This window comes from Rattus norvegicus, chromosome 4, assembly GCF_021556685.1.
Source record: "Rattus norvegicus strain SHRSP/BbbUtx chromosome 4, alternate assembly SHRSP_T2T, whole genome shotgun sequence".
Classification (NCBI taxonomy): domain Eukaryota; kingdom Metazoa; phylum Chordata; class Mammalia; order Rodentia; family Muridae; genus Rattus; species Rattus norvegicus.
The window spans coordinates 97,421,467-97,433,314 of NC_141537.1; positions in this window are offsets into that span (position 1 = coordinate 97,421,467).

Genomic DNA, 11,848 nt, shown 5'->3' on the forward strand with positions numbered 1-11,848 from the left:
CTTAGTATTATCTTGGAGGACCAGGGCTTTTTCAGGGCCTCAAAGACCCTCTGCGCAGTCTCAGTGCATCCCAAAGGCTGTGTAGATGCAGGGCTGGCATACAGGAGTTTGGACATCTCCGCAAGTCCCACCATCCATTGCAGTATCCATTCTCTAGGAATTCCCCTGTTATTGTTGATGTTATTTGTTTGTTCGTTTTTGTTTTTCAGTATGGGGATGAGGATTTCCAGGATGCCTAAACCATGGTGGTGGGGATGTGAGCACTTTCCTCCCTCTAGATAGTAACCTAGTCTTGTGACCTGAGGGATGCACAGTAGTGCTTTCTTGGCTGAGACTCTGTGCTCCAGGATTTGCAGGACCTCAAAACTACTTTCTGCTGCTTATCCACATTCTTGGGCATCGGATCTCATTACAGATGTTTGTGAGTCACCATGTGGTTGCTGGGATTTGAACTAGGAACCTCTAAGAAGAGCGGTCAGTGCTCTAACTGCTGAGCCATCTCTCCAGCCCAAAAGATGACTTTTGATTTAACTTCTTTTTCCTTTTTGTTACTATTGGCATTTAGTCTAGGCTCTGCCCCACAGTTACCTGGCAACAGCCAGTATGCCTGACTCACTATAAAAGGGCTACTTACCCACCTCCCTCTTGCTCTCTTGTTCCTGTTCCTTACCCTCTCTCTCCCCATTCCCCTCACCAGTCTCTCTCCATGTGCTCATGGCCAGCCTCTACTACTCTTCTCTCTGTTTCTCTGCCTGTCTCTGTCTGTCTCTGTCTCTGTCTCTGTCTGTCTCTGTCTCTCTCTCTCTTTCTCTGCCTTTCTTTGTCTCTACTACCCCGTTAACTCCCCTCCCCATGCCCTAAATAAACTCTATTCTATACTATGCCATCATGTGACTGGTACTTCAGAGGGGGAAGGGATGCCTCAGCAGACGCATCCTTCCCCCACATCATACCTCACCTCCACCAAACATATCCCTGGCCTTGCTATCTTTTTATAAAACACAGCAGGTGGCAGGATCAGGGTACTCTAGATCACTTGGCAGCAAGGTCAGTGATGAGTTTTTCTGGAGCCCTGGAACATCTTGGGGTATGTACTTCCTAAGAGTCTTTCCAGTTGGCACACTGTTCCCTGCTCCTGAGGGTCCCTACACATCAGGGTTCAGTCTCTGGGCACCTTGCTAGGGTAGATATTGGGAGCTCAACAGAAATGACCACTCAGACAGAGTTTATAGTCAGTTGAAAGTCTTCATTCCAGCCAGCTGGGATTACACTCAGGTCTTCAGGGACCAGAGTATAGCCCCAAGCATTAAGACAAAGGGGCACTTAAAGATAAAAACCACATCCTGGAATCTTGCTCAGCAGCTGCAGGGGGAGGTTTGCACAAGCAAGCAGTTTAACAGAAACTAAAATAAGTTATCACGGGCATCTTGACCTGGGTTCCTAGAATAGAGTTGGGTAATTTTCCATAGGATTCTTCATTAGGGAGATCAGATTCTTGTTCAACCTGGAATAGCCTCAACAAGAATACAAGATGAAGGGATCTCTGCACTGTTTCCCTGTCACGGGATGTCTGTGAACCATGTGTATCCAGTGTGCCTGCGAAGAGCAGGAAACAAAACAAAACAACCACTGGAGCTGTAGATGAGCTACAGTGCAGGTGCTGAGAATCAAAGCGAGGTCCTTTGGAAAAGCAAGTGCTCTTAACCCCTAAACCTTCTCTCTAGCCACTCCCAACCCCTACTCTGTTTTGTAAAGTGTTGTAAAGTGCTAATTCTTTGAATACTCACAGTCCTAAGAGTTACATCCCTATTTGACAAAGACAGAAACGAATGCTTAGAGACATTTAGGTCTATACCCTAGGCCACAAGGGCAAGAAATAAGGTGATAGTTTTAATAGAGGTTTTTATTTTAGAACAAACACACATCTGTACGATGCTCTGAAATCTCTCAGAACAATCTACTAAGTCACAATGCTCCCACTGTCATATACCAGAAAGTCTCAAAGTATTTTAATGATTTGGAAGGAAACATAACATTTTCCATAAGAGATATTAAATACATGCCTGTTATAAATGCTGCTTTTAGCTTTACTACTTTCAAAGACAGAGGGAGAGCTGGGGAGACATCTCAATGGGTAATGTGCTCTCCTTGAAATCAAAAGGGCCTGGATTCTGGGGTTGGGGGTTTAGCTCAGCGGTAGAGCGCTTGCCTAGCAAGCACAAGGCCCTGGTTCGGTCCCCAGCTCCAGAAAAAAAAAAAAAAGGGCCTGGATTCGAGACTCATAAGCTACAAAAATAAGCTAAGTGTGATGGCTGACTTGTAATTCGAGCCCTGGGGAGATGGAGACGTGCAGATAGATACCTGGAGCTCAATGACTTGCCAACTTAGCTTACCTGGCAAGTTTTAGTCACTGAGAAATCCTATTGTAAGGAACATAACTTAAAAACCCTTTTGTGGTGCTGGAGAGATGACTCAGTGGTTAAGAGCACTGTCTGCTCTTCCAGAGGTCCTGAGTTCAAATCCCAGCAACCACATGGTGGCTCACAACCCATCTGTAATTGAATCCAATGCCCTTTTCTGGTGTGTCAGCAATAGGATGTTCATATACATTAAATAAATGTTTAAAAAGAAACCTAAGCATGCTAAAAACAAAACAAAACAAAACAAAAACCCTTTTGTATTACTTGGAATAATGTAATACAAATGAGAGAGAAGTTTACCACCAGGTAGCTCTGATAAGAGCTAGTCTTCAAAAACAAGTCCCTGAGAGGTCACCAGGCAGCTGAGAAAAAGCCTAGTCCAGACAGGTCTTGATATGCTAACGAGCTAAGCCTAAGATGGTATAAATGTGCTAGGAATGCCCCAAGCTGTAGATCTGATAGTGCAAACCTACTCCCCAGTGAAATGACACAAAACTTGGAACTTTGGAAATGGTCTCTAGGATCTCACTGCTGTGTTCTGGAGACTCAGCCTTGCCAATCTTCTGTGTTGATAACCATTGGAAGAGAACTTGAGACTCTGTGCTTGGCCCTGGCTTTGGTGACCATGGACCTTTTAGCATTCTTGCTGGGCCTACACAGGTTTTCCTGTCAACTCTAGCCATTGGGCTACTCTCTCAACGGCCTCTTGGACTTCCATCAGTGCCATCCTCTTAGCTTGCCACATCATGGCAGACGTGGGTGGAAGCCTGCAAGCTTCCGAAGCATCCTCAGCAAGAGAATAATCTCCAGTAGAACCCTGCCGCAGGATTTCTACCCAAAGAATTGTTCATTGCTTGGTGAGATGTCTGTTTAAATGTTATTTTAGCATGATACCTTAAGGCATGCTTGTGTGAATAACCAAGCACATTCAAAAGACAAGTCTTGTCTGGATATCCTGCTTACCGAACGCCTTACAGCCCATTGGCTATGCTTTCTGCACCTATCTTTTTAAAAAAGGGTGGTGGCAGAAGAATAACGATAGCCAACGTTTGTCCCCTGGCCTCTATATGCAGATGAGGAGTGCATGTGTCTGTGCACCCCTCTCCCAGGGCTCATGTAGACGCTAGAAAGGATCTTATTCATTAATTTCATCACTTGACGAGTAATTAAAGACACACGGGTGATGCAGAGTAATTTTAAGGGTGTTAGGAACTAAAAGACTTTGTCTGAATTGCAGCCTTGCAGATCTCTTGCCCAAGGTCATGCAACAACTCATTATTTATCCTTTCTGTATCCTTGGTCCCCTATATAAAATAAGTAAATGATAATGCTGTCCTCACATAGTTATTATGAGTTTTCTATCCATATGAAATATGTAAGAACAGGCTTGGCATGCTGAGATCCTGTTGAGCAGATATTGAGGAACCAGAAATAAGCTCAGAAGGAAGGAATAGGATTCAGTCTAGTGTCTGCTAGACTCCTCTGTTCATCAGTAGACTTTTTTCTTTTTCTTTTTCTTTTTTTTTTAAGACAGGATTTCTCTGTGTACAGTTCTGGCTCTCCTGGAACTCAAATTGTAGATCAGGCTGGCCTTGTACTCACAGAGATCCATCTTCCTTTCTGAAGAGTGCTGGGATTAAAGGTGTTTATTACCATACCAGGCTCAATAGACACTTCCATATCTTCACCAAGCACTAGAAGGCAGGAGTAACAGCTAGACAACAGTACCAATATTTATAAAGTACTGGGAGAAGCCAAGAGAAAAGCAAACAATGACAGTGCATTATGATAAGTAGTGTAACTAGGTTGTCATATGGTAACTGGGCAAGCAAGGGAGGCTTATCACAAAAAGCTTTCTTCTACAGATAACGTGATAAAAAATAATCCAGGCGAGATGAGATCTAGAGTCACAGCTCCGGTTACATAACACTCCTGTTGAGAAATGAAGGCCTGCATTGGAATATTGACCTCAGAGGTAGAGAGATATGTTGGAGAGGAAGAGTTATTGGTGTGTAATGACTGGTTAGAGTAGCTTTGGAAGGCAGTGATAACCAAACTTGTCTTCTGTAGTTGTATTCTAGAAGAATGGTTCAGTGGTTAAGAGTGCTTGTTGCTTTTGTAGAGGAACTCAGTTCTGTTCCTAGCACCCACGTCAGACAGGTACTGGATTTCTTTTAAGGGCAAATAAAAGTGTTCTAAAACTAGATCAGTGTGATGGTTGCAAAAGCCCATGAATACATGAAAAAACAATGAACTATAAACTCCATTTTTTGGTGAATTCATGGTATGTGGTTTCTATCTTGATTAAAAATTTATTCAAGCATTTAATGTAGTCAAAAGACAAAAGGCCATCTGCTCTGTGGAATTAATTCTAACTAGATATATTTTCTTTTCCTTTTTTGTATTTTTCATGTTTTTGTATGGACAACAAGCTTTCTTCATTGATTGATATGATTGTTGATTAATTATATATAAAGTGACTAATATAATGCCTAACACATAGCAAACACTCAGTATGACAGCTATGATAGTTATGTATGTTCTGAGATTAGAAAATAAGGCCTGGCACCAAGGCTCAGGGACATCTTGGAAAGGAAGTAGAAAGCACATAAGTGGAATAAAGCTGAAGGAGGGGGAGAAGCATCTCAAAATGCAAATTTCTGTACTTGACATAGTTATAGCACTTAGAAACTCACATGAGCATGGTTCCTACATATTGCCAATCTGGCCAAAATTCCAGCACAGATGGGGAAGATGATTCCAGGCCCCACCCATGACTAAGGAGCTACTGATGATTGATAGCTGCTGGGGGAGGGAGAATCTCAGACCTGTATACAGTGAAACTGCTCCCGTGGCCCAGACTCTGAGACTAGGTAGGCCAGAAACCTAGAGGACAACCAAATACTACTCGTCTGCTAATGGAATGTAGCAACAAAATCACTCCTAACAAAATCCTGCTATATCCGTATATCGGTGTTTTGCCCAGCCATCATCAGGGAAACTTCCTCCTGCTGTACATGGAAATAAATATCAAGACCTACAGCTGTACAATGTGTAGAGAGCAGAGAGACCTGCTCTGAAATGGGATGTCTCCATCAAGTCCCTTCCTCAGAGCTCAGGCCATGCTGTGGAAGAGGGGGCAGAAAGACAGGAAGAGCCAGAGGAGATGGACGACACTAAGGAAATAAGGCCTTCCTTAACAGCAGGGTCAGTACCTGTGTGAACTCAGACTGCGACATCATGAATAAGGCCTTCCTTAACAGCAGGGTCAGTACCTGTGTGAACTCAGACTGTGACATCATGAATAAGGCCTTCCTTAACAGCAGGGTCAGTACCTGTGTGAACTCAGACTGCGACATCATGAATAAGGCCTTCCTTAACAGCAGGGTCAGTACCTGTGTGAACTCAGACTGCGACATCATGAATAAGGCCTTCCTTAGAGCAGGGTCAGTACCTGTGTGAACTCAGACTGCGACATCATGCACAGGGCCTGTACAAGTCAGGGCCTAATGGAGTCTCAGTGCTGAGAGTAGAAGTAGACACGACTCTACATCCCTAACTCAGAAGCTATCTCCAGTTGATAACTGCTTGCCAATGAAAAATTCTATTTCTCCAATGGAGTCTCACTTGGGATACCAACCATGCATAAAGGCCAGGTCCCATGCCCAGGAGTAGGTGGCCAAAACAAAATGAACCTACTATTTCTGTTTGTTTGTTTGCTTTTGGCCTCATAATGTTTATTTGGGCATTATTCTTTCCTTCTTTTTCTTTTTCTTTTTTTTTTTTTTATCTTACTGGTCTTTTGTGTATATGTTATGATTTCCTGTTCTTTGTGAGCTTTTTTTCTTTTTTTGGATTTTCTGTTTGAGAATGTGTGTATTTCTATGTGTATATGTATTTCTTGTGTTTTTCTTTTTTCCTGTTTGTTGGTTTATTTTTATCTTTCACTATTATTATATGCTTGTTTTCTAATGAGAGAGAACCAAAAAAAAAAAAAAAAAAAGGGTGTGGATTTGGGTATGCTAGGAGGCAGGGAGGAGCTAGGAGGAACTGAGGAAGGGAGAATTATAATCAAAATATATTGTATAAAAACTATTTTCAAAAATAACAATTAAAAAACCAAACATAATAGAGGCCTTTGTTTCCCCTAGAATCTGGTGAACCAGAACAATACTCTCAAATATGTTCAGCAGCTGTTGAATTAAATAACCATTAAACCATACAGTTGTTGAATGACTATGGGTACATAAAAGCAAGAAGTATGAAATCTATTGCCTACTTTCAAAATGCTTTCTATAACCACAATGAGAACACTGTTGGATGCATTTAAACTGAAAACCATAAGTGTTTGCCATATAAGCTTGATAACTGGAATTTGATCCCTAGAATCCCAAGACCTAAAACTAATAATTTTTTTATTAATTTATTTAACTTTTTAATTAATTTACTTATTATATATGAGTACACTTTAGTTGTCTTCAGACACACAAGTAGAGGGCCTCAGATCCCATTACACATGGTCGTGAGCCACCATGTGGTTGCTGGGATTTGAACTCAGGACCTTTGGAAGAGCAGTCAGTGCTCTTAACCACTGAGCCATCTCACTGGGTTATATTTGCAACCCCTGTTGTTTTAAGACAGGCTCTTGTGCCTCTCTGCCTCTTGAGTAGTCTTACAGGCAAAATATAGCAGAAGGTATGTAAAGAAAACTTCCGTAGACTTGGGTTGGGCAAAGCCTTGTTGAGACAACAGAAGCATAATCAACTAATCAAAAATAATAGACTTCATCATACAGAGCTTTTTATGCCTCAAAGAATACTTCTAAAAAAAAATCAACATTAGTTTTACTAGCACATGAACTATGACTTGGGGAAAAAAATGGAAAAACTGTAATGACCCAGACACAAGGTCAGTAGGCAGATTTGGGAACTATTTCATATTTTCAAATGTAAGACTAGAATTCTAAACACAAATATCCAGCTTTAATACAGAAAGTAAATCTAATAGTATGGAATTTTGTGACCACTCTTGGGAATTTTAAAATCTAGTCTTACCATGTTTATTTATTTACTATTTATTTGTTGGGTGTGTGGAAGCACATGCACATTATTTGGCAAGTGTGTGTAGACCACAGGACTACTTGTCAGAGTCAGTTGTTTCCTATCTTGTGGTTCCTGGGAATCAAACCCAAGTACAAATTTTGACAGCAAAGATCTTTACCCACTGAGCCATCTTTTGGCTCTTGAATGATCTTTTAAATAAAAGACTATGTGAAAATAATAAGAGAAAAGAAAGTGAAAAGTTAGTCATAGAACAGGAGCAAATACTTGCAGAAAACGTATCTGATGTGACAACCATCTAAAGCATATGAAGAAGCACTACAACATAATAACAAAAGATTAAATATAGAAATTATTAAAAGGCAAATAATCTTAGTAGACATCTCCTAAAGAGAATGTAAGAGAGGCTAATAAGCAGGAGCAAAGGTACTCAGTTCTGCTTTCTCTTAGGGAAATGCAAATACAAGACACACAGACCCCATGTCATATCCAGTAGGACAGCTATGACCCAAAACAGACCAAGCCATGGCAAAGTATGAAGGTTTGGGGCTTCCTTCATTGTTGGTGGGCCATTAAATGGAGTGGTCTTTTGGTAAAACAGATGAACAGTTCCTCAAAAATGTCAAACACGGTGTTACTGTGTAACCCAGAAATGCTACTTTGTTATTTCCAACAAAATATCCCAGAGAACTGAATACATATAGTCACACAAAACCTGTAAATCAACATTCATAAAGTATTACTTGTGAATGACAAGAAGTGAAAATACCTAAATTTCTGTCAACTTGAAAAAGCGATAAATAAAATGCAGTCTATTCGTGCAATGGAACATTATACAGTCATAGGAAGCAGTAAAGTATTGATTCATGCTACACCAAGTGTAAACCTTGAAAACATTACATTGGTGAGAGAAGGCAGCCAGGCACAAGAAGACTATGCACTGTCTGATTCTATTTATATGTAGAGAATGGATACCCACAGAGAAAAGCAGCTTAGTGACTGCCTGTGTGAATACAATACAAATACACTAAAAAAACCCAAATCAAAACAAAACAAACAAACAAACAAAAAAACCCCTACACAGTAGTACTCTTTAGATAAAGGATAGCATGGTGAATGAATTATATCTTAATAAGTTGCTTTTCTGTTTTTCATCTTGTTCTTTTGAGACAAAGTATCACTCTGCAGCCCAGGCTGGCCTTGAACTCACCTCAGCACCCCTGCCTTAACCTCTCGAGAGCTGGGACAGACTGTAGATGTGACTATAACACAAGCTTTGTGGGTTTTGTCAAGGCTGTTCTTAGTTTTTTAAAAAAAAAGCATAATGGAGGACAAAAAGAACTAAAATTTAAAAGCAAAACGCTCACCCTTTGAGGTCAATTTAAGGTAGCAAAATAGGCAGTACAATATTTCTGGTTTTAGCTCTGATAGTTTCTAATTTTAGTAAGAACTCAGGCCTATATTATTATACTGAAAGCATTCCATCCTCATACACAGATTAGCCCCTGTCATAACAACCATCTTTAATGCGTTTGGTTTTTAAAAATGAATTATACATTAGGTAAACACCAAAAATGTATCTGTCTCCTACTTACTTTTATGTGATGCCTGTCTCCCCAGTGTGTTCTGTTAGCTTTATTTTGGTACATGTGGTAACAATGTATATTTGACTTCTTTCTTTGACTATGGCCCTCACAATTATAAAGATTAGGCTACTACCAAGCTGTAAAACCAGACTGTTCAGATTTGAAGAGATGGCTCAGTAGTTAAGAGCATTTCTTGTCTTTCAAAAGGACAGGATTAAGTTCCTAGCACACACATGTTGTCTCACAACTATCTGTAATTCCATTTCTAAGGGTTCTACTGCCCTCTTCTAGCTCCTGTGGTGCACATGCATACATGCAGGCAAGCATTAATGCAATACAATAAAAAATAAATCTATTTATTTACCATTTGGACTTTTAGTCAATATAAATTTGTCAGAGTACTTAAATTCATCTTCATTAAGTGTAAAAGATAGAGGGGTTGGAGAGATGGCTCTACAATTAGGAGCATGTGCTGTTCTTCCAGAGGAGGGGTGTGTGTATGTTCAATTCATAGCAACCACACGAGGATCACAAACTTTAGTAACTCCAATACCAGGGGATCTAATGCTGTCTTCTGGCCTTCATGGACACAGGTACACAGGTGGTGCACAGACATACATGCAGGGCAAAACATCTGTACTTGGAAAGTGAATAATAGTTAAAAAAAAAAACCTAAAAAAAATGTTGGAAGTAGTAGTACTATTTCAAGTTATTCTTAGAACTAAAGAAAATGAGGGCTATAACATACTTAGCAGTGTCCAGAACATAGTGACTGCTCAAAGAACTGTTGTTAGTTATTACTTAGAGTTACAGTGATAGGGGATTGAGATTATTAAGACATGTGTGAACATAGCTAGGGAGATGGCTGTTGGTAAAGTGCTTGCCATGAAACAATGAGGACCTGAATTCCATCACCAGCATTCAGGTAAAAGTTGAGTGCATCTGTTACTTCTGCACAGAAAAGGAGAACTAAGGAGAACCGCTGGGGTTTGCCAGTCTACCCAATCAGAGAGCTCCAAGTTTAGAGAGGGATCTTATCTCAAAAAGTAAAATGAAGAAGTGAACGAGGAAAACTCCCAGCATCAATCTCTGCTTCCATGTGTGCTTGCATGAAGACACATGCCCACATGTATGCACAAAAAAATGGATGAAAACGACGTCGCTGAAAATGGAGTCCTAGCACCAAGTGCTTTGGAGTTTTCCTATTATAAGGCTAGTATTGGACATATAAACTGTGTATTTAGTCAAGGTACTTGCATAGTTTTCACATTTACCGATAGAATATTCTGAGGCACTTGCTTGCTATACATAAACTGTGATGTTGCAAGAGTATATTTAAGAGGAAGTAATGTGTCCACATAATGCTGTGGAGCTTGGATTTGAGTAAGTGTGTTGGAGTCTTCTTTGCTCCTTCTGTGAGGATTGTCCTGTAAATGTTCTTACTGATAGCAGCAGACATTCTTCAGACATTTTAAAAAACACTTTTACCTGTTATGTGATGTGTGTGTGTGTGTGTGTGTGTGTGTGTATGTGTGTGTGTGTGTGTCTGAGTGTGATCGCATCACAGCATGAGTGTGGAGATCGGAGAACAATTGTGTGAGTCCCTTTTTGCCTTTCATCCTGTCCATCTAGGAGACAAGATTCAAATTGTCAGACTTGAAGTCACCTTTACCTTCTGAGCAATCTCACTAGCCCAGGGATTTTATATTTTAAAGTCTACATGTGTCTACACAGCATCTTCTATAGGCTAAACAAATGGTCTATCACTGACCTATGTACTTGCTCTAAAGACCACTTTAATTTCTTAGGATAAAGGCAAAGTTAGTGCTAATAGTTGAATAATAATAATAACTCAATAATAGACTTTGAGATGTACAAGATTTACCAGTCTGGGTTTTATTTTTATACTTAAAAAATGGGCTTTATGGGCTGGAGAGATGGCTCAGTGGCTAAGAGCACTGTCTGTTCTTCCAGAGGTCCTGAGTTTAATTCCCAGCAACCACATGATGGCTCACAACCATCTATAATCAGGTCTGGTGCCCTCTTCTGCCCTGCAGGTGCATACATGCAGGCAGAAAGCTGTATGATGTATACATTATAAATAAATGTTTTTTTTTTTTAAAATGGGCTTTATACTTTTTTTGCATTAACCAAAATCTAGATTTTTAAGTTTTTTAAAAATGCTCACTGTTCTCTCAAATGTTTATTCCTAACATTTACACAACAGGTAAATTTCTGAAAAAAGTATGTTAGTCTTATACATATCTAGGTAGCCAATTCTTTGTATAATCTATTTTCTTAGGACAAACAATGCTTGGTACATGTGAAAATCTGTTTGAGGAAATTAATGATCTGGCAATAAAAAAATGATTAGCAGAGGCCCTCTCCATCTCCTATACTGAGGTGTGGGAGAGTAACTTTACCTCATTGTTCTCCATTTTCTTCACTTTTCTCCCCCTCCACCCTTCCTCTGGGGACTGAACAACTTACCTCATATGTGCTAAGCTCTTACCACTGAGAGACATCCCAGTTGTCAGTTTCTTCATCTTAAAATGAGACTAATACTTAGTCACAGAGCCAGTGAAAATTGTGAGTTCATATGTAAAATGCATTATGCATATAGTAAAAATATTGTTGTAGCTCTTAACATTATTATTGTGGCAATGGTAAAAAAAAAGGTAGTTACTCTACTTGGTGAAGAGAATGGGTTTGTTAAAATATGATCTTATACATTGTTCTTGAGCTATTTTTAAAAGGTAGAAAGGGTATGGCTAAGAGCTGC